Consider the following 27,594-nt stretch of genomic DNA (forward strand, 5'->3'; position numbering starts at 1 on the left):
TTATATTTATTTGGCACTTGTACCGTATTGGGAACTCATGGGTCCGGGATTCTCATTCCGTATATATCTCTTGTTTTTCATACAGGTCCAGGTGCTCAGAAGTGAGCTGTGGTTCGTCTGAGAGACGGCGAAGATCTTTATTTTCTCTACTTTATGTGTTGCTTAGAATCTCTCCACCTTTATTTTGAAAGGATTATATTATGTATTGAACTTTTTTGAATTTTCCTATAGATTCTTTAATGTTCTATTTGGGAGAGATTAGGAGGTCTGTTGTCAACTACTTTCATACTGTACCCTAACTGGCCTAAACTTCGTGGGTCGCGACTAGTGGCTATTTCCTTATGTTATATATATCTATCTGTTACACTACAAAAAATGAAGTTTAAAATGGCATTTATATTATGGCGGTTCTTTAAAACCGCCATAATATTCAAGTATTATGGCATTTTATGATGTTGCCATAATTAATTTGAATAAAATAGTAATTTTTGGTAATTTTGGTAGTTAAAACCGCCATTATCAAACAGACAAACACATTGTTAAAAAAAAAAGGCCCAAACGCCGAAAAGCAAGGAAAACCCAAATATGTTAAATTGAATGTGTTCCCCAACAACGAAAACCCTAACACGCGTTGCCACCACCGTCAAATCCAAAAACGATGATCTGTGCTCTGCTCCGGCAACGTTCTGCACCAGCGACTGCTCCGGCAATGATCTGCTCCAGCGAATGCTCCGGCGACGATTTTCTCGGCGTTCTCCTCCGACGAGATTGTGTGTTGTGAACTGAAATGCTGTCTCCAGTGACGATCTCCTCTGGCGGCGCGTTCTCCTCCTTCAGCGAGCTTCTATGATTTGGATTTGATATGAATATTGCCGCTCATCTCATCGCCGTCATTCATCTCTGCGCCATCGCAAGCAACACCATTTTCAATCTGGCTCATCTCCTCGACGTGGCAAGCAACGCCGTTGTTGCTGCCTTCAGCAAGCTTCTACAGTTTGGTTTCGCGATCTCTATCACTTCTAATAGGTAACTCTTCGTTCTTTAGATCTACTTCATGCTCTAGTAGGAAGAAACAAAGAATGCTGGTTCTGTTTTTATTATTGTGTTTTTAACTTTCATTGATCTTTTGTGATGTTGTTGTTGTTAGCTTGTTATTGCTGCATTTTCTGTTGCGTTGTTGTTTTTTGCTTCTGATTTTATTTAGTTTGAGACCGAATATGTTGTATTGAACTGATTACTCTGCATCATTTGTCCGAAATTAGTACAAAACATGGCATGTGTGTATTTTCTGATGTAAGTGTTTGAATGATGGTTAAATGCAATAATGAAGAGACACAAAGCACTGCTAATCTGTTCCATGAATGTTGTGTTAATGTTTGAATGATGTAAGTGTGTATTTTGGCTTTCAATTTTTAATTTTCTTGCTGATGGAGAGGTATATAAAAGATCATAAAGGTGTTTGAACAATTTTTCTTCTGGATTGGAGACTTTTGCCCCTCAGAAATTCTAAAGGTGATGTTTACTATCTAGTTAAATAAAAGATGTTGAGAAAGCTTCCTCATTGTGAATGAGAGCACCAGATTTGCATGTAACTGGTGATATGATGAATTATTAATAATTAAAAAAAAACCGTTTTGATTGCAGATTCTGGTCCCTAGGATTGAAACCATGACAGAGCAACAAAGGTGTGCCAGGTGTGGAGTACATAATTTCTGATAGGATCTTTGAAGATCTGCCTGACGAGGAGAAGAAGCTTTGGCACTCTTATGCTTATGAGGTTTTTCACTTTCATTCTCTGTTTTTATTTTATTTTCCTGTGTCATAAATATTTTATCTTAGACTGATTTGGATGGTGCAGGTCAAGTTGGGTCTATTAATAAGCCCAAGAGTTCCAGAGATGATTGCCATGCCTGAGCTTGAAAACCTTGCTAAATCCTATGGAAAATTCTGGTGTACTTGGCAGGCTGACAGAGGTTAACAATCTTTGTGTTATTATATTGTAGGAGTTTAATTAAGCTTAGTTTTGTGTGTTATTATTGATGCAGGAGATAGGGTTCCACTGGGTGCACCAGCACTAATGATATCACCACAACCACAAGGGGTGAAGCCTAGGCTGGTGAGGCCAGATCTGGTGCATCAGAGGGATGCAAAGTATCATGTTTCCTCAGACAGCTATAAGACCTTAGTTAAGCGCGTTGCACTTTCAAATATTATGGTGCTAAACATTTAATTTATATGTATTTCTTACACATGATAATGCTTTCTCTGTTTCCATGTTAGATATATCTTAAGTACAAGACACCAACACATTTTGTTCTGATTCTGAATACTGGACATATCACACAATTAACCTAAACACTTATCAAACTTTGACCAGTCATTATCCTTTTGCTTAGTTCTCATTCTGTTAATGTGTTTGAAGAATACAACCTTGTACTAGTGTGATGCTCATAGAGAAAGAGAGAGAGAAAGAAAAAAGAAAAAGAAAATTATGAGAAATAGAGCATTGAAGAGTTGTTGGCATTTGGGGAGGATGCAGTCCTCATTAACGCCATCACTGGTCAACCTCTTCTAACTAACTAATGAGGTCTTACCCTCCACTCTCTCCACCATGGCGCTTCTTATTATCTGCTTCTACATACCCTCCCTCACGCACCTTATTAGTAACAAATCACGCCTCATTTTCCTTCATTCCCATTTCTCATCACTTACCTTGATTACTTATTACTCACACTTTTCATTTTTTATTTTTTTTTGTGTTTGTCTCTTTTGCAGATTTAGCAAGGTAGACAAGTGTTGAAGGAAATGACTTTTAAGCATCTACTATATATAGGATCGATGGAGGGGATTTAGATCTATCTATGGCGTTGTATGTTTGAGTTTAGAGTTTCTTCTATCACTTTCCTACTATTATATTATAAAAGATATATCTTTAATTAATTATCTACTTATTACTTGTCTACTTTGTGTTTAAGTATTAGCATTAGGGTTATATGAATATGAGTTCTTTTAATTTCGCCAATTTACTTCTACCATGTAATCTTCTTAGCCACCCTATATTAGTCCAATGAAAACTTTCTTAGCTTCTTGCTATGGTCGTATATATGGCTTTAATTTGTGCCTCTCATCGTTCTTATTATTATTCCCAAGGAAAAATGAGTTATTGTATTAGGAGAAGTTATATATAGAAATCTATATAATGCATTTTAATTAATTTTACTTTTTCTTAATGCTACTCGTGATAAAATGATCATAAGAGATTATTATCTTCCTAAGAGGTTCATTGCTAATTTGATTGTACTTATTTATTATATTTTTAATGATAATATGTATGTATATATTTACTTATTTGAACCTGTTCCATCATTGGCTTCTAACATCTATTTGTTGCTGTTTCTGTGTTTTAACTTTTAAGACTCTAGCAGAGATCAATTTACATTTGACAGAGGCACAGAATACTAGAGGTACTTCTTAACTGTGAATGATATGATGTTAATATTGTTCTTTGATGCTGAAAGGATTTACTATTTGTCATGTGTTTTGTCCGAACAGAATCAGATGGCATTTTATTCCCAAAATCTAGTCTGAGAAATTCTCCTTGTGGCAATGGCACCAATTTCCATACTTCTTTAGTTGCCTTGCTTTGCATGTTTAGAAACTTCCATTCTGATGTTTATTTTGGGGGCCATTTTTTTAGTGGTACTGTTAATCAACTTTTCATTTGTGCACTGATGAGCGGATAATTTGTACGCTTTTTGGCATTATTTTTAGTATGTTTTTAGTATGATCTAGTTAGTTTTTAGTATATTTTTATTAGTTTTTAGTTAAAATTAACTTTTCTAGACTTTACTATGAGTTTGTGTGTTTTTCTGTGATTTCAGGTATTTTCTGGCTGAAATTGAGGGACCTGAGCAAAAATCTGATTCAGAGACTAAAAAGGACTGCAGATGCTGTTGGATTCTGACCTCCCTACACTCGAAGTGGATTTTCTGGAGTTACAGAAGCCCAATTGGCGCGCTCTCAACGGCGTTGGAAAGTAGACATCATGGGCTTTCCAGCAATGTATGATAGTCCATACTTTGCCCAAGATTTGATGGCCCAAACCGGCGTTCAAAGTCACCCTCAGAATTCCCAGCGTTAAACGCCGGAACTGGCACAAGGATGGGAGTTAAACGCCCAAACTGGCATAAAAGCTGGCGTTTAACTCCAAGAAGAGTCTCTACACGAAAATGCTTCAATGCTCAGCCCAAGCACACACCAAGTGGGCCCGGAAGTGGATTTTTATGTCATTTACTCATCTCTGTAAACCCTAGGCTACTAGTTCTCTATAAGTAGGACCTTTTACTATTGTATTGAGATATCGGGGTAGTTATCCTTGTTCTGATGCTATCTTAGATCATTGGGAGGCTGGCCATTCGGCCATGCCTAGACCTTGTTCTTATGTATTTTCAACGGTGGAGTTTCTACACACCATAGATTAAGGTGTGGAGCTCTGCTGTACCTCGAGTATTAATGCAATTACTATTGTTCTTCTATTCAATTCCGCTTGTTCTTGTTCTAAGATATCACTTGTTCTTCAACTTGATGAATGTGATGATCCGTGACACTCATCATCATTCTCACCTATGAACGTGTGCCTGACAACCACCTCCGTTCTACCTTAGATTGGGTGGATATCTCTTGGATTCCTGATACACGACGCATGGTTGATCGCCTGACAACCGAGCGCTCGCCTGACAACCGAGCCAGCCATTTCGTGAGATCAGAGTCTTCGTGGTATAGGCTAGAACTGATGGCGGCATTCAAGAGAATCCGGAAGGTCTAACCTTGTCTGTGGTATTCTGAGTAGGATTCAATGATTGAATGACTGTAACGAGCTTTAAACTTCTGAGGGCGGGGCGTTAGTGACAGACGCAAAAGAATCACTGGATTCTATTCCGGCCTGATTGAGAACCGACAGATGGATAGTCGTGCCGTGACAGGGTGCGTTGAACATTTCCACTGAGAGGATGGGAGGTAGCCACTGACAACGGTGAAACCCTTGCATAAGCTTGCCATGGAAAGGAGTAAGAAGGATTGGATGAAGACAGTAGGAAAGCAGAGAGACGGAAGGGACCAAGCATCTTCATACGCTTATCTGAAACTCCCACCAATGAATTACATAAGTATCTCTATCTTTATCTTTATGTTTTATTCGTATATCACCCATATCCATTTGAGTTTGCCTGACTAAGATTTACAAGGTGACCATAGCTTGCTTCATACCAACAATCTCTGTGGGATCGACCCTTACTCGCGTAAGGTTTATTACTTGGACGACCCAGTACACTTGCTGGTTAGTTGTGCGAAGTTGTGTTTATGCCATGGTGTTGAGCACCAAGTTTTTGGATTATTTGAGTTGTAGTGATCACAATTTCGTCCACCAAGTTTTTGGTGCCGTTGCCGGGGATTGTTCGAGTATGGACAACTGACAGTTCATCTTGTTGCTTAGATTATGTATTTTTTTCTTCAGAGTTCTTAAGAATGAATTCTAGTGTTTCATGATGATCTGTTGAAGTCTGGCTGGCTGTGAAGCCATGTCTAATTCTATTGGACCGAGGTTTCAACTTATCATCACAAGAGCTTGTTGATTTCTATCAATCTTGTTATTGGAGCAGTGATCTGCTAAGGCTTGGCTGGCCATTGGCCATGTCTAGTGTTTTGGACCGAAGCTTTCTTTGAAAGCTTGGCTGGCTGTGAAGCCATGTCTAATTCCTGGACCGGAGTCTTAGACTAAACATTGCATGATTCCTGGAATTCTCATTAAGAATTTTGATACCTTTATTTTCTTTTTCCACTTAATTTTCGAAAAAAGCACAAAAAAATTTACAAAATCATAAAAACAAAAAATATTGTATGTTTCTTGTTTGAGTCTAGTGTCTCATTTTAAGTTTGGTGTCAATTGCATGCATTCATTCATGTGTCTTAAGGATCTTCAAGTAATTCTTGATGATTTTCTTGCTCTGACCTTTGAATTCTCTTGACTTGAGTGTTTTGTTTTGTTTCATATGCATTCTCATTTTGTTAGTAGAATACAAACTGCTAAGTTTGGTGTCTTGCATGCATTGTTATTTGATTTTTGTTGCATTTTGATTATTCTTCATTATTAAAAATCCAAAAAAAATATTTTTAATTTGTGTCTTCTCAAGTCAATAATACAGAGAATTGAAGATTCAGAACATTCAGCAGAGGAATTGCACAGAAAAAAGGCTGGGCGTTCAAAATACCCAGTGAAGAAGACAGACTGGCGTTTAAACGCCAGCCAGGGTGCATGGCTGGGTGTTTAACGCCCAAAAGGGTAGAGTTTTGGGCGTTAAACGCCAGAATGTGCACCATTCTGGGCGTTTAACGCCAGGATGGCACAAGAGGGAAGATTTTGTTTCAAATCAAATTTTTCTTTAAGTTTTCAAAATTTTTCAAAATCAAATCTTTTTCAAATCAAATCTTTTCAATCAAATCTTTTTCAAAATCAATTTCTTTCCATTTTCAAAGATACTTGCTATCAATTAATGATTTGATTCAACATTTCAAGTATGTTGCCTTTTCTGTTGAGAAAGGTCTAATGTTTGGATCATATCCTTTCTTGATAGCCAAGTCACTAATTTTTAAAATCAAATCTTTTTAAAATGTTTTTCAAATCATATCTTCTCAATCACATCTTTTTAAAACTAATCATATCTTCTTAACCACATCTTTTTCAAAATAGCTTTCAATCAAATCTTTTTGATTTCTAATTTCAAATTCTTTTTCAAAAATCACTTGATTTCTTTCCCACTTTTATTTTCGAAAATCAATTAGTGTTTTTCAAAATGTTTTCAAAATCCTTTACTTAATTTTCGAATACTACTTCCCTTCTTCTCACATCCTTCTATTTATGGACTAACACTATTCCTTAATGCACAATTCGAACTCCATCTCTGTTGATAAGTTCGAATTTTCTACCTCTGCCTTCTATTTTTCTTTTCCTCTGACACCTCAAGGAATCTCTATACTGTGACATAGAGGATTCCACATTTTCTTGTTCTCTTCTCTTTCTTATGAGCAGGAGCAAGGACAAAAGCATTCTTGTTGAGGCTGATCCTGAACCTGAAAGGACCTTGAAGCGAAAGCTAAGAGAAGCCAAGGCACAACTCTCTGTAGAGGACCTAACAGAAATCTTCAAAGAAGAAGAACCCATGGCAGCCGAAAACAACAACAATGCCAACAATGCAAGGAAGGTGCTGGGTGACTTTACTGCACCTACTCCTGACTTCTATGGGAGAAGCATCTCTATCCCTGCCATTAGAGCAAACAACTTTGAGCTTAAGCCTCAATTAGTTTCTCTAATGCAACAGAATTGCAAGTTCCATGGACTTCCATTGGAAGATCCTCATCAGTTCTTAGCTGAATTCTTGCAAATCTGTGACACTGTCAAGACTAATGCGGTTGACCTTGAGGTCTACAGACTTATGCTATTCCCTTTTGCTGTAAGAGACAGAGCTAGGACATGGTTGGACTCACAACCTAAAGAAAGCCTGAACTCTTGGGAGAAGCTAGTCAATGCCTTCTTGGCAAAGTTCTTTCCACCTCAAAAATTGAGTAAGCTTAGAGTGGAAGTCCAAACCTTCAGACAGAAGGAAGGAGAATCCCTCTATGAAGCTTGGGAAAGATACAAACAATTAATCAGGAAGTGTCCCTCTGACATGCTTTCTGAATGGAGCATCATAGGAATTTTCTATGATGGTCTCTCTGAACTATCCAAGATGTCTTTAGATAGCTCTGCTGGAGGATCTCTTCATCTGAAGAAGATGCCTACAGAAGCTCAAGAACTAATTGAAATGGTTGCAAATAACCAATTCATGTACACTTCTGAAAGGAATCCTGTGAACAATGGGACTAGTCAGAAGAAAGGAGTTCTTGAGATTGACACTCTGAATGCCATATTGGCTCAGAACAAAATATTGACTCAACAAGTCAATATGATTTCTCAAAGTCTGTCTGGAATGCAAAATGCACCAGGTAGTACTAAGGAAGCTTCATCTGAAGAAGAAGCTTATGATCCTGAGAACCCTTCAATGGAAGAGGTGAATTACATGGGAGAACCCTACGGAAACACCTATAATCCTTCATGGAGAAATCATCCAAATCTCTCATGGAAGGATCAACAGAGACCTCAACAAGGTTTCAACAATAGTAATGGTGGAAGAAACAGGTTTAGCAATGGCAAGCCTTTTCCATCATCTTCTCAGCAACAGACAGAGAGTTCTAAGCAGAACACCTCTGACTTAGCAACCATGGTCTCTGATCTAATCAAAACCACTCAAAGTTTCATGACTGAAACAAGGTCCTCCATTAGAAACTTGGAGGCACAAGTGGGTCAGCTGAGCAAGAAAATTACTGAACTCCCTCCTAGTACTCTCCCAAGCAATACAGAAGAAAATCCAAAAGGAGAATGCAAAGCCATCAACATGGCCGAATTTGGAGAGGAGGAAGAGGCAGTGAACACCACTGAGGAAGACCTCAATGGACGTCCACTGGCCTCCAATGAGTTCCCCAATGAGGAACCATGGGAATCTGAGGCTCAAAATGAGACCATAGAGATTCCATTGGATTTACTTCTGCCATTTATGAGCTCTAATGAGTATTCTTCCTCTGAAGAGGATGAGTATGTCACTGAAGAGCAAGTTGCTAAATACCTTGGAGCAATCATGAAGCTAAATGACAAGTTGTTTGGAAATGAGACTTGGGAGGATGAACCCCCTTTGCTCACCAAAGAACTGGATGACTTGTCTAGGCAGAAATTACCTCAAAAGAGACAGGATCCTGGGAAGTTTTCAATACCTTGTACCATAGGCACCATGACCTTCAAGAAGGCCTTGTGTGACCTAGGGTCAAGTGTAAACCTCATGCCTCTCTCTGTAATGGAGAAGCTAGGGATCTTTGAGGTGCAAGCTGCAAAAATCTCACTAGAGATGGCAGACAATTCAAGAAAACAAGCTTATGGATTTGTAGAGGATGTTCTGGTAAAGGTTGAAGACCATTACATCCCTACTGATTTCATAGTCCTTGAGACTGGGAAGTGCATGGATGAATCCATCATCCTTGGCAGACCCTTCCTAGCCACAGCAAAGGCTGTGATTGATGTTGATAGAGGAGAATTGATCATTCAAGTGAATGAAGAATCCTTTGTGTTTAAGGCTCAAGGATATCCCCCTGTCACCATGGAGAGGAAGCATGAAGAGCTTCTCTCAAAACAGAGCCAAACAGAGCCCCCACAGTCAAACTCTAAGTTTGGTGTTGAACCCCCACATTCAAACTCTAAGTTTGGTGTTAGGAGGTTCCAACTTTGCTCTGAGCACCTGTGAGGCTCCATGAGAGTCCTCTGTCAAGCTACTGACATTAAAGAAGCGCTTGTTGGGAGGCAACCCAATGTTATATTTTATCTATTTTCTTTTGTTATTTTATGTTTTCTGTAGATTGATGATCATGAGAAGTCACAAAATCAATTGAAAAAGCAAAAACAGAAAGAAAAACAGGAAGAAAAATAGCACACCCTGGAGGAAGAACCTACTGGCGTTTAAACGCCAGTAAGGCTAGCAGATGGGCGTTTAACGCCCAGTCTGGCACCATTCTGGGCGTTTAACGCCAGAAAGGGGCACCAGACTGGCGTTAAACGCCAGAAAAGGGCAAGCACTTGGCGTTAAACGCCAGAAATGGGCACCAGCCCGGCGTTTAACGCCAGAATTGGCTCAAAACGCATTTTTGTATGACATTTGGTGCAGGGATGACTTTTCCTTGACACCTCAGGATCTGTGGACTCCACAGGATCCCCACCTACCCTACCACACTCTCTCTTCTTCACCCATTCACCAATCACCTCAACACCTCTTCCCCAAAAACCCTTCACCTATCAAATCCCATCTTTCTCTTCACCACTCACATCTATCCTTCATAAAACCCCACCTACCTCACCCTTCAAATTCAAACCACTTTCCATCCCAAACCCACTCATACATGACCGAACCATGAGCCCCCCATTCCTATATAAACCCATCTTCACTCCTTCATTTTCACACAACCTAAACACCACTACTCTCCCTTTTTGGCCGAACACAAAGCCATTCCCTTCTTTCTCATTTCTTCTTTTTCTACTCTCTTCTTTCTTCTTTTGCTCGAGGATGAGCAAACCTTTTAAGTTTGGTGTGGTAAAAGCATTGCTTTTTGTTTTTCCATAACCATTTATGGCATCCAAGGCTGGTGAAACCTCTAGAAAGAGGAAAGGAAAGGCAAAAGCGTCTACCTCCGAGTCATGGGAGATGGAGAGATTCATCTCAAGGGTGCATCAAGACCACTTCTATGAAGTTGTGGCCTTGAAGAAGGTGATCCCCGAGGTCCCTTTTTCACTCAAAAAGAGTGAATATCTGGAGATCCGACATGAGATCCGAAGAAGAGGTTGGGAAGTTCTTACCAACCCCATTCAACAAGTCGGAATCTTAATGGTTCAAGAGTTCTATGCCAATGCATGGATCACCACGAACCATGATCAAAGTGTGAACCCGGATCCAAAGAATTGGCTTACTATGGTTCGGGGGAAATACTTGGATTTTAGTCCAGAAAATGTAAGGTCATATGTGAAGAGGGTGCCCAATGGAAGAGAGATTCAAGAGGGAAGCCGGTTCAACTGAGAAGGCATGACCTCAAGCCTGTGGCTAGGCGATGGTTGGAGTTCATCCAACGCTCAATCATTCCCACTAGCAACCGGTCCGAAGTTACTATAGACCGGGCTATCATGATTCATAGCATCATGATTAGAGAAGAAATAGAAGTTCATGAGGTTATAGCTCAAGAACTTTATAAGGTGGCGGACAAGTCCTCTACCTTGGCAAGGTTAGCCTTTCCTCATCTCATTTGTCACCTCTGCTATTCAGTTGGAGTTGACATAGAGGGAGACATCCCCATTGATGAGGACAAGCCCATCACTAAGAAGAGGATGGAGCAAACAAGAGACCCCTCTCATCATCAAATCCCTGAGATGCCTCAAGGGATGCACTTTCCACCACAAAACTATTGGGAGCAACTAAACACCTCCCTAGGAGAATTGAGTTCCAACATGGGACAACTAAGGGTGGAGCACCAAGAACACTCCGTCCTCCTCCATGAAATTAGAGAAGATCAAAGAATCATGAGAGAGGAGTAATAAAGACAAGGAAGAGACATTGAGGAGCTCAAGCACTCCATAGGATCTTCAAGAGGAAGAACAAGCCGCCATCACTAAGGTGGACCCGTTCTTTAATTTCCTTGTTCTTTATTTTCCTATTTTTCGAATTTTAGTACTTATGTTTATCTATGTTTGTGTCTTGTGATCATTAATGTCTTAGTGTCTATGCCTTAAAGTTATGAATGCCCTATGAATCCATCACCTCTCTTAAATGAAAAAAATGTCTTAATTGAAAAAGAAAAGAATTGCATGAATTTTGAATTTTATAACAGTTTGCTTATTTTGATGTGGTGGCAATACTTTTGTTTTCTGAATGTATGCTTAAACAGTGCATATGTCTTTTGAATTTGTGGTTCATGAATGTTGGCTCTTGAAAGAATGATGAAAAAGGAGACATGTTACTGAGGATCTGAAAAATCATAAAAAATGATTCTTGAAGCAAGAAAAAGCAGTGAGTACAAAAAAAAACGAAAAAAAAGAGAGAAAAAGAAAGAAATAAAGTTGTGATCCAAGGCAAAAAAGAGTGTGCTTAAGAACCCTGGACACCTCTAATTGGGGACTCTAGCAAAGCTGAGTCACAATCTGAAAAGGTTCACCCAATTATGTGTCTGTGGCATGTATGTATCCGGTGGTAATACTGGAAGACAGAGTGCTTTGGGCCACGGCCAAGACTCAATAAGTAGCTGTATTCAAGAATCATCATACTTAACTAAGAGAATCAATGACACTATCTGGATTCTGAGTTCCTAAAGAAGCCAACCATTCTGAATTTCAAAGGATAGAGTGAGATGCCAAAACTGTTCAGAGGCAAAAAGCTAAAAGCCCCGCTCATCTAATTGATACTGATCTTCATAGATGTTTTTGGAATTCATTGCATATTCTCTTCTTTTTATCTTATTTGATTCTCAGTTGCTTGAGGACAAGCAACAATTTAAGTTTGGTGTTGTGATGAGCGGATAATTTGTATGCTTTTTGGCATTGTATTTAGTATGTTTTTAGGAGTTAGTTTTTAGTATATTTTTATTAGTTTTTAGTTAAAATTCACTTTTCTGGACTTTACTATGAGTTTGTGTGTTTTTCTGTGATTTTAGGTATTTTCTGGCTGAAATTGAGGGACCTGAGCAAAAATCTGATTCAGAGACTAAAAAGGACTGCAGATGCTGTTGGATTCTGACCTCCCTGCACTCGAAGTGGATTTTCTGGAGTTACAGAAGCCCAATTGGCGCACTCTCAACGGCGTTGGAAAGTAGAATCCTGGGCTTTCCAGCAATATATGATAGTCCATACTTTGCCTAAGATTTGATGGCCCAAACCGGCATTCAAAGTCACCCTCAGAATTCCCAGCGTTAAACGCCGGAACTGGCACAAGGATGGGAGTTAAACGCCCAAACTGGCATAAAAGCTGGCGTTTAACTCCAAGAAGAGTCTCTACACGAAAATGCTTCAATGCTCAGCCCAAGCACACACCAAGTGGGCCCGGAAGTGGATTTTTATGTCATTTACTCATCTCTGTAAACCCTAGGCTACTAGTTCTCTATAAGTAGGACCTTTTACTATTGTATTGAGATATCGGGGTAGTTATCCTTGTTCTGATGCTATCTTAGATCATTGGGAGGCTGGCTATTCGGCCATGCCTAGACCTTGTTCTTATGTATTTTCAACGGTGGAGTTTTTACACACCATAGATTAAGGTGTGGAGCTCTGCTGTACCTCGAGTATTAATGCAATTACTATTGTTCTTCTATTCAATTCCGCTTGTTCTTATTCTAAGATATCACTTGTTCTTCAACTTGATGAATGTGATGATCCATGACACTCATCATCATTCTCACCTATGAACGTGTGCCTGACAACCACCTCCGTTCTACCTTAGATTGGGTGGATATCTCTTGGATTCCTGATACACGACGCATGGTTGATCGCCTGACAATCGAGCGCTCGCCTGACAACCGAGCCAGCCATTCCGTGAGATCAGAGTCTTCGTGGTATAGGCTAGAACTGATGGCGGCATTCAAGAGAATCCGGAAGGTCTAACCTTGTCTGTGGTATTCTGAGTAGGATTCAATGATTGAATGACTGTGACGAGCTTCAAACTCCTGAGGGCGGGGCGTTAGTGACAGACGCAAAAGAATCACTGGATTCTATTCCGGCCTGATTGAGAACCGATAGATGGATAGCTGTGCCGTGACAGGGTGCGTTGAACATTTCCACTAAGAGGATGGGAGGTAGCCACTGACAACGATGAAACCCTTGCATAAGCTTGCCATGGAAAGGAGTAAGAAGGATTGGATGAAGACAGTAGGAAAGCAGAGAGACGGAAGGGACCAAGCATCTTCATACGCTTATCTGAAACTCCCACCAATGAATTACATAAGTATCTCTATCTTTATCTTTATGTTTTATTCGTATATCACCCATATCCATTTGAGTTTGCCTGACTAAGATTTACAAGGTGACCATAGCTTGCTTCATACCAACAATCTCTGTGGGATCGACCCTTACTCGCGTAAGGTTTATTACTTGGACGACCCAGTACACTTGCTGGTTAGTTGTGCGAAGTTGTGTTTATGCCATGGTGTTGAGCACCAAATTTTTGGATTATTTGAGTTGTAGTGATCACAATTTCGTCCACCATGCACTCAAGGAATTGTTGGCTATTGTTAGTTCTTTGCTTTTAAACTCACATTTTTTGTGTGTAATTTGTGTGTATGCATTCTTTTATTTATGGGTTCACTTGGTTCTTATTTATCTATGAATCTTGATTTCCTTATTCCTAGGAGTTTGTTTTTCTTTGGGAAAGGGCATGTACCGTGTGCTTTATATTCCTGAAGATGAAGTTGTTCTCTTGAATTCTAGGGAGAAGGCACCTTACATGATCTGTGTTGAAGTATTGAGAAGTGACATGATAAGGTATTACTTCAATAGTAATCCCCATAAGTTTTAAAGAATATAGCAGTTCATAAAATGAGAAACATTTCTGATATATTCCCTTCACTAAAAAACATTTATCATAGCAATTCCAAGGACACGTCCAGTCCTCATAAACTTTCCATTTTGTTGTTATTTTCTGAAGTCATTGACCATTTTGTTGTGACAATAATATACTTGTTGATTTGTAGGTTAGGGACTTAAGCTCTCATCTGAATACTCTAGCAGAGTCAGAAACAGAGGGTGTCCAAGGAGCTGCTGCGGTTTTTAATCAGGCCCCACTTTATAAACATAAACACAAATATGAAGGCTATGCTATAGACTGGAGTCTTCTTGTTCCCGGAGCCAGAAGGCTTGTATCTGGTAATATTTGGTTATTTCTTTTTCTCTGTTTAGCTACATTTTATAAACATGGAATATTGACAATACTCCATTTGTTGGGCATACTGCTAGTTGGTGCACGAAATTGCAATCACACTTTTGCAATCCCGCACAACTAACCAGTAAGTGCACTGGGTCGTCCAAGTAATACCTTACGTGAGTAAGGGTCGATCCCACGGAGATTGTCGGCTTGAAGCAAGCTATGGTTACCTTGTAAATCTTAGTCAGGATATCAGAAATTATCAGGATTGATTGTGAAAAGTAAAAGAACATGAAATAAGTACTTGTTTTGCAGTGATAGAGAATGGGTTGAGGTTTTGGAGATGCTCCATCTTCTGAATCTCTGCTTTCCTACTGTCTTCTTCTTCAAGCACGCAAGGCTCCCTCCATGGCAAGCTGTATGCAAGGGTTTCACCGTTGTTAGTGGCTACCTCCCATCCTCTCAGTGGAAATGTTCAACGCACCCTGTCATGGCACGGCTATCCATCTGTCGGTTCTCAATCAGGCCGGAATAGAATCCAGTGATTCTTTTGCGTCTGTCACTAATGCCCCGCCTTCAGGAGTTTGAAGCTCGTCACAGTCATTCAATCATTGAATCCTACTCAGAATACCACAGACAAGGTTTAGACCTTCCGGATTCTCTTGAATGCCACCATCAGTTCTAGCTTATACCACGAAGATTCTAATTAAAGAATCCAAGAGATATCTACTTAATCTAAGGTAGAACGGAGGTGGTTGTCAGGCACACGTTCATAGTTGAGAATGATGATGAGTGTCACGGATTATCACATTCATCCGGTTTAAGAACAAGTAATATCTTAGAATGGAAGCAAGCATGATTGAATGGAAAACAGTAGTAATTGCATTAATCCATCAAGACACAGCAGAGCTCCTCACCCCCAACCATGGGGTTTAGAGACTCATGCCGTGGAAGGTACACAAAGAAACGTGTAAAGTGTCATGAGGTACAGATACAATGTCAAAAAATCCTATTAATAGTAAGCTAGTAACCTAGGGTATACAGAAATGAGTAAATGATGTAAAAATCCACTTCTGGGTCCACTTAGTGTGTGCTTGGGCTGAGCATTGAAGCTTTCATGTGTAGAGACCTTTTCTGGAGTTAAACGTCAGCTTTCATGCCAGTTTGGGTGTTTAACTCCAAGTTTTATGCCAGTTCCAGCGTTAAACGCTGGAAATTCTGAGGCTGATTTGCCACGCCAATTTGGGCTATCAAATCTCAGGCAAAGTATGGACTATTATACATTGCCGGAAAGCCCAGGATGTCTACTTTCCAACGCCGTTGAGAGCGCGCCAATTGGGCTTCTGTAGCTCCAGAAAATCCACTTCGAGTGCAGGGAGGTCAGAATCCAACAGCATCTGCAGTCCTTTTCAGTCTCTGAATCAGATTTTTGCTCAGGACCCTCAATTTCAGCCAGAAAATACCTGAAATCACAGAAAAACACACAAACTCATAGTACAGTCTAGAAAAGTGAATTTTAACTAAAAACTAATAAAAATATACTAAAAACTAACTAGATCATACTAAAAACATACTAAAAACAATGCCAAAAAGCGTATAAATTATCCGCTCATCACAACACCAAACTTAAATTGTTGCTTGTCCCCAAGCAACTGAAAATCAAAGTAGGATGAAAAGAAGAGAATATACTATAGACTCCAAAATATCAAGGAAACTTAGCTCCAATTAGATGAGCGGGACTAGTAGCTTTTTGCTTCCGAACAGTTTTGGCATTTCACTTTATCCTTTGAAGTTCAGAATGATTGGCATCTATAGGAACTCAGAACTCAGATAGTGTTATTGATTCTCCTAGTTAAGTATAATGATTCTTGAACATAGCTAGTGTATGAGTCTTGGCTGTGGCCCAAAGCACTCTGTCTTCTAGTATTACCACCGGATACATACATGCCACGGACACATAATTGGGTGAACCTTTTCAGATTGTGACTCAGCTTTGCTAGAGTCCCCAATTAGAGGTGTCCAGGGTTCTTAAGCACACTCTTTTTGCCTTAGATCACAACTTCATTTCTTTCTTTTTCTTTTTCTTTCTCTCTTTTTTTTTCGAAATTTTTTTTTTGTATTCACTGCTTTTTTTTCTTGCTTCAAGAATCAATCTGATGATTTTTTTAGATCCCCAATAACAGTTCTCTTTTTTTTCCTCATTCTTTCAAGAGCCAACAATTTTTAACATTCTCAAAACAACAAATTCAAAAGACATATGCACTGTTCAAGCATTCATTCAGAAAACAAAAAGTATTGTCACCACATCAAACTAATTCAACTAGTTTCAAGGATAAATTTTGAAATCCTGTACTTCTTGTTCTTTTGTGATTAAAGCATTTTTTCATTTAAGAGAGGTGATGGATTCATAGGACATTCAAAACTTTAAGACATGAATTTTAAATTTTATTAATTATGAATTAAGAACAAGACTCAAAAAATAGATATAAGGTGAGACTAGAAAATAAAAATAGAAAACAAAAAATTTAGATAGGCTCCTAATGATAGAGGTTTTCACAGAGTTAGGACTCAACAACCTTGATTTTGAGAAGTGGATGCTCCCTCAAATTGAGGGGAGAACTTTTGGCGTTTCAGTTCTTGAAGTTCACGCCCCTGCTTCTCTTGTTCCTTCAGCAATTTGCAGATCATGCAGTTCTGATTCTGTTGTTCTTCCTTAAGTTGCTCCATAGTCTCTTGCAACTTGGTGATAGATGCTTCTAGGCTGGCCCAGTAGCCAATTTCAGGAAATTCAGGGAGGAACTCATGCGCCCTCCTTTTGATAGAGTTGTCTTGCATTTGTCCTTCCATTGACTTCTTGGTGATTGGATGTTCAATGGGTATGAATTCATCTACTCCCATCTTTACCCCAGCCTCTTTACAGAGCAAGGAGATCAAGCTTGGGTAAGCCAATTTGGCTTCAGTGGAATTCTTATTTGCAATTGTGTAGATCTCACAAGCAATCACATGATGAACCTCCACTTCTTTTCCAAGCATAATGCAATGAATCATCACTGCTCTCTTGATAGTGACCTCAGAACGGTTGCTAGTGGGCAGTATGGAACGCCCAATAAAGTCTAGCCAACCTCTTGCAATTGGTTTGAGGTCTCCCCTCTTGAGTTGGTTTGGGACACCCTTTGAATTGGTTATCCACTTAGTTCCAGGGAGGCATATGTCCTCTAGAACTTGATCCAACCCTTTATCTGCTCTCACCATTCTCCTATTAAAGGATTCAGGATCATCTTGCAGTTGAGGCAATTTGAAGATTTCTCTTATTTTGTCCAGATGGAAGTACATAACTTTCCCTCTGACCATGGTTCTGTAGGTATGGTAAGCAGTTCCAGTCATTCTCTGCTTATCTGTTAACCACAGATTTGAGTAGAATTCCTAAACCATATTCCTTCCAACCTTTATCTCAGGATTGGTTAGAACTTCCCATCCTCTGTTTCGAATTTGCTCTTGGATCCCCGGATATTCATCTTCTTTCAGATCAAATTTAACTTCCGGGATCACTGACCTCAGACCCATTATTTTGTGATAATGGTCTTCAAGTTCTTTGGTTAAAAACTTCTCTTGATTCCAAAGATTCTTTGGATTATTCTCTTTCTTTCCTCTTAAATTGGTTTGTTTTCCCTTAGGAGCCATGATCTTGATGAATCTTGGCTTAGTGATCACGGAAAAGCACACCAAACTTAGAGGTTTGCTTGTCCTCAAGCAAAAGAAAGGAAAGAAGAGAGAGAGGAGAAGAGCAAATTTGAATGGTATGGGGGAATGACGAGGCCAAACGTGTTTTTATAAAGGGGGGAAGATTTCAAAAAAAATTGAAAGGAGATTTGAGAAGATATGGAGAGAATTTTGAGAGAAGGGTGAGTTTTTGAACAAGATTTGGGATTGATTTGAGAGGGATTTGAAGAATAATTTTGATTTTTGAAGATTTGAAGGTGAATGATGAAAGGTTGAAATGTGTTTATGTACAAGAGTATGGGTAAGAAAAGGAAAGTTTGAAAAAAATTTGATTGGAAAGCAAAATCTTGGTCCCCCACCTTTCTGGCGTTAAACGCCCAGAATGGCACCCATTCTGGCGTTTAACGCCCATTTGTTGCCCATTGTGGGCGTTTAACACCCAGCCAGGTGCCCTGGCTGGCGTTAAACGCCAGAATTCCTTTATCACTGGGCGTTTTGCTAAACGCCCAGGATGCTGCACACCTGGCGTTAAACGCCCAGAATGGTGCCCATTCTGGCGTTTAACGCCCAAAATGCCCCTTACTGGCGTTTTTTCGCCAGTAAGCTCTTTTTCTCTGCTTTTTGCACTGAATCCTTCTGTAACTCTGTGAATTCCTTCATTTTTGATACTTGCCTTTGTAAAATCAAAACATATAACCTGCTAATGACTGGGTTGCCTCCCAGCAAGCGCTTCTTTACTGTCTTTAGCTGGACCTTTACTGAGAATCACTCAAGTCTCATTTTTGAGCATTCCTGCTCAAAATTGCTTTCAAGATAATGCTTGATTCTCTGTCCATTAACAATGAACTTTTTGTCAGAATCAATATCCTGAAGCTCAACATACCCATATGGTGATACTCCTGTAATCACATATGGACCCCTCCATCGGGATTTAAGTTTTCCTGGAAACAATCTGAGCCTAGAGTTGAAGAGCAGAACTTTTTGTCCTGGCTCAAAGACTCTGGATGACAACTTCTTGTCATGCCACTTCTTTGCCTTTTCCTTATAAATTTTTGCATTTTCAAAGGCATTGAGTCTGAACTCCTCTAGCTCATTTAGCTGGAGCAATCTTTTTTCACCAGCTAACTGAGCATCCATGTTTAGGAATTTGGTTGCCCAGTAGGCTTTATGTTCCAGTTTCACAGGCAGGTGACAGGCCTTCCCATACACCAGTTGGTATGGAGAGGTTCCTATAGGAGTCTTGAATGCTGTTCTGTATGCCCACAGAGCATCATCCAAGCTCTTTGCCCAATCCTTTCTTCGGGCTATCACAGTTCGTTCTAGGATTCTTTTTAGCTCTCTGTTAGAGACTTCAGCTTGCCCATTTGTCTGTGGATGATACGGAGTTGCCACTTTGTGGCTAATTCCATATCTAACCATAGCAGAGTATAGCTGTCTATTGCAGAAATGAGTGCCCCCGTCACTGATTAGTACTCTGGGAACACCAAACCTGCTGAAGATGTGTTTCTGGAGGAATTTCAGCACGGTCTTGGTATCATTAGTGGGTGTAGCAATTGCTTCTACCCACTTAGATACATAGTCCACTGCCACCAGAATGTAAGTGTTTGAGTATGATGGTGGGAATGGACCCATGAAGTCAATTCCCCATACATCAAACAATTCTATCTCTAATATCCCTTGTTGAGGCATGGCATATCCGTGAGGCAAGTTACCAGCTCTTTGGCAACTGTCACAGTTACGCACAAACTCTCGGGCATCTTTATAGAGAGTAGGCCAGTAGAAGCCACATTGGAGGACTTTAGTGGCTGTTCGCTCACTTCCAAAATGTCCTCCATACTGTGATCCATGGCAGTGCCATAGGATCCTTTGTGCTTCTTCTCTGGGTACACATCTGCGGATCATTCCGTCTGCACATCTCTTAAAGAGATATGGCTCATCCCATAGGTAGTACTTGGCATCTGAAATTAATTTTTTTCTTTGCACTCTACTGTACTCCTGGGGTATGAACCTCACAACTTTATAGTTTGCAATATCTGCAAACCATGGAGCTTCCTGAATGGCAAAGAGTTGCTCATCTGGGAAAGTCTCAGAAATCTCAGTAGAAGGGAGGGACGCCCCAGCTACTGGTTCTATTCAGGACAGATGATCAGCTACCTGGTTCTCTGTCCCTTTTCTGTCTCTTATTTCTATATCAAACTCTTGCAGAAGCAATACCCATCTTATTAGCCTGGGTTTTGAATCCTGCTTTGTGAGTAAGTATTTAAGAGCAGCATGGTCAGTGTACACAACCACTTTGGATCCCACTAGATAGGATCTAAACTTGTCAATGGCATAGACCACTGCAAGTAACTCTTTTTCTGTGGTTGTGTAATTCTTCTGTGCGTCATTTAGAACACGGCTGGCATAATAAATGACGTGCAGAAGCTTGTTATGCCTCTGTCCCAACACTGCACCAATGGCATGGTCACTGGCATCACACATTAGTTCAAATGGCAATGTCCAATCTGGTGCAGAGATGACTGGTGCTGTGACCAGCTTAGCTTTCAGGGTCTCAAATGCATGCAGACACTATGTGTCAAACACAAATGGTGTGTCAGCAGCTAGCAGGTTACTCAAAGGCTTTGCAATTTTCGAAAAATCCTTTATAAACCTTCTGTAGAATCCTGCATGCCCCAGAAAGCTTCTGATTGACTTAACATTGGCAGGTGGTGGTAATTTTTCAATTACCTCTACCTTTGCCTTATCCACCTCTATTCCCCTGCTTGAAATTTTGTGTCCAAGGACAATTCCTTCAGTCACCATAAAGTGACATTTCTCCCAGTTTAAAACCAGGTTAGTCTCTTGGCACCTTTTCAGGACAAGTGCTAGGTGGTTAAGACAGGAGCTGAATGAGTCTCCATATACTGAGAAGTCATCCATGAAGACTTCCAGGAATTTCTCAACCATATCAGAGAAGATGGATAACATGCATCTCTGAAAGGTTGCAGGAGCATTACACAGACCAAAAGGCATCCTTCTGTAGGCAAACACGCCAGAAGGGCAAGTAAATGCTATTTTCACTTGATCCTGAGGATCTACTGCAATTTGGTTGTAACCTGAATAGCGATCCAAAAAGCAGTAATAATCATGACCAGCTAGTCTTTCTAGCATTTGGTCTATGAATGGTAAAGGAAAATGCTCCTTTCTGGTGGCTGTATTGAGCCTTCTGTAGTCAATACACATACGCCACCATGTGACTGTTCTTGTAGGAACTAGTTCATTTTTTCATTATGAACCACTGTCATGCCTCCTTTTTTTGGGACAGCTTGGACAGGGCTCACCCAGGGGCTATCAGAAATAGGATAAATAATCCCAGCCTCCAGTAATTTAGTGACCTCTTTCTGCACCACCTCCTTCATGGCTGGATTTAGCCTCCTCTGTGGTTGGACCACTGGTTTGGCATTATCCTCCAACAGGATCTTGTGCATGCATCTAGCTGGGCTAATGCCCTTAAGATCACTTATGGACCACCCAAGAGCTGTCTTGTGTGTCCTTAGCACTTGAATCAGTGCTTCCTCTTCCTGTGGATTTAAAGCAGAGCTTATAATTACTGGAAAAGTGTCACCCTCTCCCAGAAATGCATACTTCAGGGATGGTGGTAGTGGTTTGAGTTCAGGTTTGGGAGGCTTATCCTCCTCCTGAGGAATTTTCAAAAATTCCTTTGTTTCCTCTGGTTCTTCTTGATCAGGTTGAGCATCCTTGAAGATGTCCTCAAGCTCTGATTCTAGGCTTTTAGTCATATTGATCTCTTCTACCAGAGAGTCAATAATGTCAGTGCCCATGCAGTCATTTGGTGTGTTTGGATGCTGCATAGCTTTTACAGCATTCAACTTGAACTCATCCTCATTGACTCTCAGGGTTACTTCCCCTTTTTGTACATCAATAAGAGTTCGTCCAGTTGCTAGGAAAGGTCTTCCTAGAATGAGAGTTGCACTCTTGTGCTCCTCCATTTCCAGCACCACAAAGTCAGTTGAAAAGGCGAATGGCCCAACCTTGACAATCATGTCCTCTATTATGCCTGATGGATGTTTAATGGAGCCATCAGCAAGTTGGAAGCATATCCGGGTTGGTTTGACTTCTTCAGTCAACCCAAGCTTTCTGATAGTGGATGCAGGTATTAGATTAATACTTGCTCCAAGGTCACACAGGGCTGTCTTGGTGCAAGCACCTTCTAATGTGCATGGTATCATAAAGCTTCCTGGATCTTGAAGCTTTTCTGGTAAGCTTTTTAGAATGACTGCACTGCATTCTTCAGTGAGAAACACTTTTTCAGTTTCTCTCCAATCCTTCTTATGACTTAAGATTTCTTTCATGAACTTGGCATAAGAAGGTATTTGCTCAAGTGCCTCTGCAAATGGAATCTTTATTTCAAGAGTCCTTAGATAGTCTGCAAAGCGGGCAAATTGCTTATCCTGTTCCGCTTGGCGGAGTTTTTGAGGATAAGGCATCTTGGCTTTATATTCTTCAACCTTAGATGCTGCAGGTTTATTCCTTACAGAAGTGGTTGAAGAAGCCTTGTTAGAGGGATTACTGTCAGCACTCTCAGGTGTCTGATCCTCCCTTGGCGTCTGAACGCCAGGAATGGGTGGAAAATGGGCGTTTAACGCTAACTTTTCCCCCTTTTCTGGCGTTTGAACGCCAGAACTGGGCAAGGAATGGCCGTTTAACGCCAGCTCTCCTTCCCTTTCTGGCGTTTGAACGCCAAAAGTATTCCTCTCTGGGCTCTTACTGTCCTCAAAGGGATTTTGGGCGGTGGCTTGGTTATCCTCTGTCAATTGTTCCTTATTTGACTTTTTGCTTTTTTGAGTGGTGTTGTTCAGTGTCTTCCCACTCCTCAGTTGAACTGCTTGACACTCTTCTGTTATCTGTTTAGATATCTACTGTTTTGCTTGATTCAACTGCAGTTCTATGTTCTTGTTAGCAACTTTAGTTTCATGGAGCATCTCTTTGAATTCTGCTAACTGTTCTGTCATCAGGAGCAATTGTTGATTAAGCTCAATCATCTGTTCTTGAGGATTAGGATCAGTGACTACTCTCATGACTTCCTCTTTTGGAGAGAACTCATTGCTAGAGTACAAATATTGGTTTCTAGCAACAGTGTCTATAAGCTCTTGAGCCTCTTCAATTGTCTTCCTCATGTGTATAGATCCACCAACTGAGTGGTCTAAAGACATCTGAGCTTTTTCTGTAAGCCCATAGTAGAAGATGTCTAACTGTACCAACTCTGAAAATATTTTTGAGGGGCATTTTCTTAGCATACCTCTATACCTCTCCCAGGCATTATAAAGGGATTCATTATCCTCTTGTTTAAAGCCTTGGATGTCCAGCCTTAGCTGTGTCATCCTCTTTGGAGGGTAAAAGTGATTCAGGAATTTGTCTGATAACTGTTTCCATGTCTTTATGCTTGCTGTAGGTTGGTTATTCAACCACCTCTTAGCTTGATCTTTTACAGCAAATGGAAACAATAATAGTCTGTAGACATCCTGATCCACCTCTTTATCATGTACTGTGTCAGCAATTTGTAAGAATTGTGCTAGAAACTCAGTAGGTTCTTCCTGTGGAAGACCGGAATACTGGCAATTTTGCTGCACTATGATAATGAGTTGAGGATTTAGCTCAAAGCTGCTTGCTTTGATGGGAGGTGTACAAATGCTACTCCCATATGCAGCTGTAATGGGGTTAGCATATGGCCCCAGAGTCCTTCTGGACTGATCAATTCCACTTAGGTCCATAATGGATAAAGGGAAATGATATGGATTGCAAATAGATAGATTTTGTTTTTTTTTTTTTGAATTAACCGAAAAAAAATAAAAGAAAACAAAAGGAAAATAAAATAAAAATTCGAAAATTAAAAAGAAAATAAGATCAAAGCAAATTGAGAACTGAATCAATTAGTTAATTAAAAAGATTTTGAAAATAGCAATTAAAAAGATATGATTGAAAAATTTTTATGAAAAAGATTTGATTTTTGAAATGAGGAAAGAGAAAAACAACAAAATGACACCAAACTTAAAAATTTTTAAAAAATCAAACACTAATTTTCGAAAATTTTAAGGGAAAAACACAAAGAGGACACCAAACTTAGAATTTTTACGGATCAAAAAGGGACTAAAGACATGCAAATTCGAAAATTAGAAGAAAAACAAAAGCATGCAATTGACACCAAACTTAAAATATGAAACTAGACTCAACTAAAAGACTCTAAACCAACAAAAATAAAACAGTCCTAATCTAAGCAACAAGACAAGCCGTCAGTTGTCCAAACTCGAACAATCCCCGGCAACGGCGCCAAAAACTTGGTGCACGAAATTGCAATCACACATTTGCAATTCCGCACAACTAACCAGCAAGTGCACTGGGTCGTCCAAGTAATACCTTATGTGAGTAAGGGTTGATCCCACGGAGATTGTCGGCTTGAAGCAAGCTATGGTTACCTTGTAAATCTTAGTCAGGATATCAGAAATTATCAGGATTGATTGTGAAAAGTAAAAGAACATGAAATAAGTACTTGTTTTGCAGTGATAGAGAATGGGTTGAGGTTTTGGAGATGCTCCATCTTCTGAATCTCTGCTTTCCTACTGTCTTCTTCTTCAAGCACGCAAGGCTCCCTCCATGGCAAGCTGTATGCAAGGGTTTCACCGTTGTTAGTGGCTACCTCCCATCCTCTCAGTGGAAATGTTCAACGCACCCTGTCATGGCACGGCTATCCATCTGTCGGTTCTCAATCAGGCCGGAATAGAATCCAGTGATTCTTTTGCGTCTGTCACTAATGCCCCGCCTTCAGGAGTTTGAAGCTCGTCACAGTCATTCAATCATTGAATCCTACTCAGAATACCACAGACAAGGTTTAGACCTTCCGGATTCTCTTGAATGCCACCATCAGTTCTAGCTTATACCACGAAGATTCTAATTAAAGAATCCAAGAGATATCTACTTAATCTAAGGTAGAACGGAGGTGGTTGTCAGGCACACGTTCATAGTTGAGAATGATGATGAGTGTCACGGATTATCACATTCATCCGGTTTAAGAACAAGTAATATCTTAGAATGGAAGCAAGCATGATTGAATGGAAAACAGTAGTAATTGCATTAATCCATCAAGACACAGCAGAGCTCCTCACCCCCAACCATGGGGTTTAGAGACTCATGCCGTGGAAGGTACACAAAGAAACGTGTAAAGTGTCATGAGGTACAGATACAATGTCAAAAAATCCTATTAATAGTAAGCTAGTAACCTAGGGTATACAGAAATGAGTAAATGATGTAAAAATCCACTTCTGGGTCCACTTAGTGTGTGCTTGGGCTGAGCATTGAAGCTTTCATGTGTAGAGACCTTTTCTGGAGTTAAACGTCAGCTTTCATGCCAGTTTGGGTGTTTAACTCCAAGTTTTATGCCAGTTCCAGCGTTAAACGCTGGAAATTCTGAGGCTGATTTGCCACGCCAATTTGGGCTATCAAATCTCAGGCAAAGTATGGACTATTATACATTGCCGGAAAGCCCAGGATGTCTACTTTCCAACGCCGTTGAGAGCGCGCCAATTGGGCTTCTGTAGCTCCAGAAAATCCACTTCGAGTGCAGGGAGGTCAGAATCCAACAGCATCTGCAGTCCTTTTCAGTCTCTGAATCAGATTTTTGCTCAGGACCCTCAATTTCAGCCAGAAAATACCTGAAATCATAGAAAAACACACAAACTCATAGTAAAGTCCAGAAAAGTAAATTTTAACTAAAAACTAATAAAAATATACTAAAAACTAACTAAATCATACTAAAAACATACTAAAAACAATGCCAAAAAGCGTATAAATTATCCGCTCATCACTAGTGTTGAAGATCTGCAAGTTATATTGGGGGTTTATGAGACCTCTTTAACTATCAAATAGCAAGAGCACATGTTCTTTGTGATGTCATTGTAATTTCTAGTAATGAGAAGAACCGCATTTTCCTAATTTCTTATTAACTTCACTTTGATATATATATATATAGCCATTTAACTAACAGCAAAATTGAGCAGTGTTTTCTCTGAACTTGTGTCTCTTTCTCTTTGTAAATAAATAATAATCTCAATTTTTTTCCTGTGAGACTGAGACTTAGATCCACCACTCTCTGATTCAGGTTAATTTAATTAATTAATTTATTTATAATTAAAATAAAATGTGTGAGGAACAGTCACTATCTCATTGGATTCAATACCCTAAAGCAGTAGTAGTTCATGCTCAGCGTTTCAGCTTTTATTATAATAATTATTGGTTTGTTTGTTTATTTTAATTATTTTTTGTCTCTCTTCCAATTAGAAGTACTCTAGAGCAATAGCAATAGCAATCTCTATCTTTTTGGCTATGGTTGAGTGATTATCTTGACCATAAATGCATGACTTTTTTGCTGCATCTGAGAAAGAAGTGTGAGATAAGGGGATGAAAATTGGGACAGAAAGCAGTTTCTGATATTGAATGTCTCGTATTCTTTCTAACTAAGCCATTAACCCTAAACCTCATTTCTAGACACATACATTAAATTTGCATTTGAAATTTGAAGTCTAGATTTCTTTTTGAGGAATCTTCTATTGACATATTTCATTCATTGACTTCTTCGATTTTTTTTCTCTATTATAGGAGTCTGAAAGGGCTGTGAGCAGAGAAGAGGGTTTAGCTCTCGCCAAAGAGTTGGGGTGTTTGCTTCTCGAAAGTAGTGCTAAAACTCGAGAAAATGTGGAGCAGTGCTTTGAGGAACTTGCTCTAAAGGTACAGTTTTAGATATCTGGTTCAGTGCTGGTTTTCTTTAGGGAACACAGTTTAAAGCATAAAAAACAAAAAGTTAAGATTGTCCTATTAAGTGGGAGCGGCTGTATCATAGGCATTTGTTCTAAATAATTCAATGAACTTATTTGGGTACATAGCATTTACAGCTGTTAATGCAGAAGTACCAAAAAAATGATTGCTACATAAAAGTGACTTTAAAAATGCTAAGAAACGAATGAAAATTGAAATTGCATGCATAAGTGGAAGGGAAAGATCAACTGCTGTGTAATGCTTTTTTACTGCACAATCCTGACAAATAATAATATTATTATCTTGGTTTATGTGTTTCTTTTTTCATTGGCTTTACTATTTCTCTTTAATATTTTGTTTATTATGTTTTCAAATTATATTTTTGTTGTAGGAATTGAATCAAGAGAGTGAGATTTCATCGCCAAAATAGTTAGAAAGTAGGTCTTCTGGAGCAAGCAATAGAGCAGCATGAAATATGATGGATATTTTATGTATTAAGAGTTACATGTTATGACATTTATAGTTGAAAAATTATGTTATGTTT

At 39.6% G+C, this 27,594-nt stretch overlaps 1 long non-coding RNA gene across 2 annotated transcripts; it reads left to right on the forward strand.

Moving 5' to 3' along the window:
* Nucleotides 1-593: 593 nt before the first annotated feature.
* LOC112715218 (uncharacterized) lies at nucleotides 594-27,594 on the forward strand. 2 transcript variants are annotated; one of them, XR_003159547.2, is made up of 7 exons: nucleotides 594-1,512; nucleotides 1,645-1,777; nucleotides 1,859-2,185; nucleotides 2,776-2,869; nucleotides 14,356-14,527; nucleotides 26,895-27,023; nucleotides 27,442-27,594. It is a non-coding gene; the product is annotated as an uncharacterized lncRNA (long non-coding RNA). The 2 variants fall into 2 exon arrangements; XR_011866458.1 differs by having other exon boundaries at nucleotides 594-1,026; nucleotides 27,442-27,593.

Source organism: Arachis hypogaea, chromosome 10 (genome assembly GCF_003086295.3).
Source record: "Arachis hypogaea cultivar Tifrunner chromosome 10, arahy.Tifrunner.gnm2.J5K5, whole genome shotgun sequence".
Classification (NCBI taxonomy): domain Eukaryota; kingdom Viridiplantae; phylum Streptophyta; class Magnoliopsida; order Fabales; family Fabaceae; genus Arachis; species Arachis hypogaea.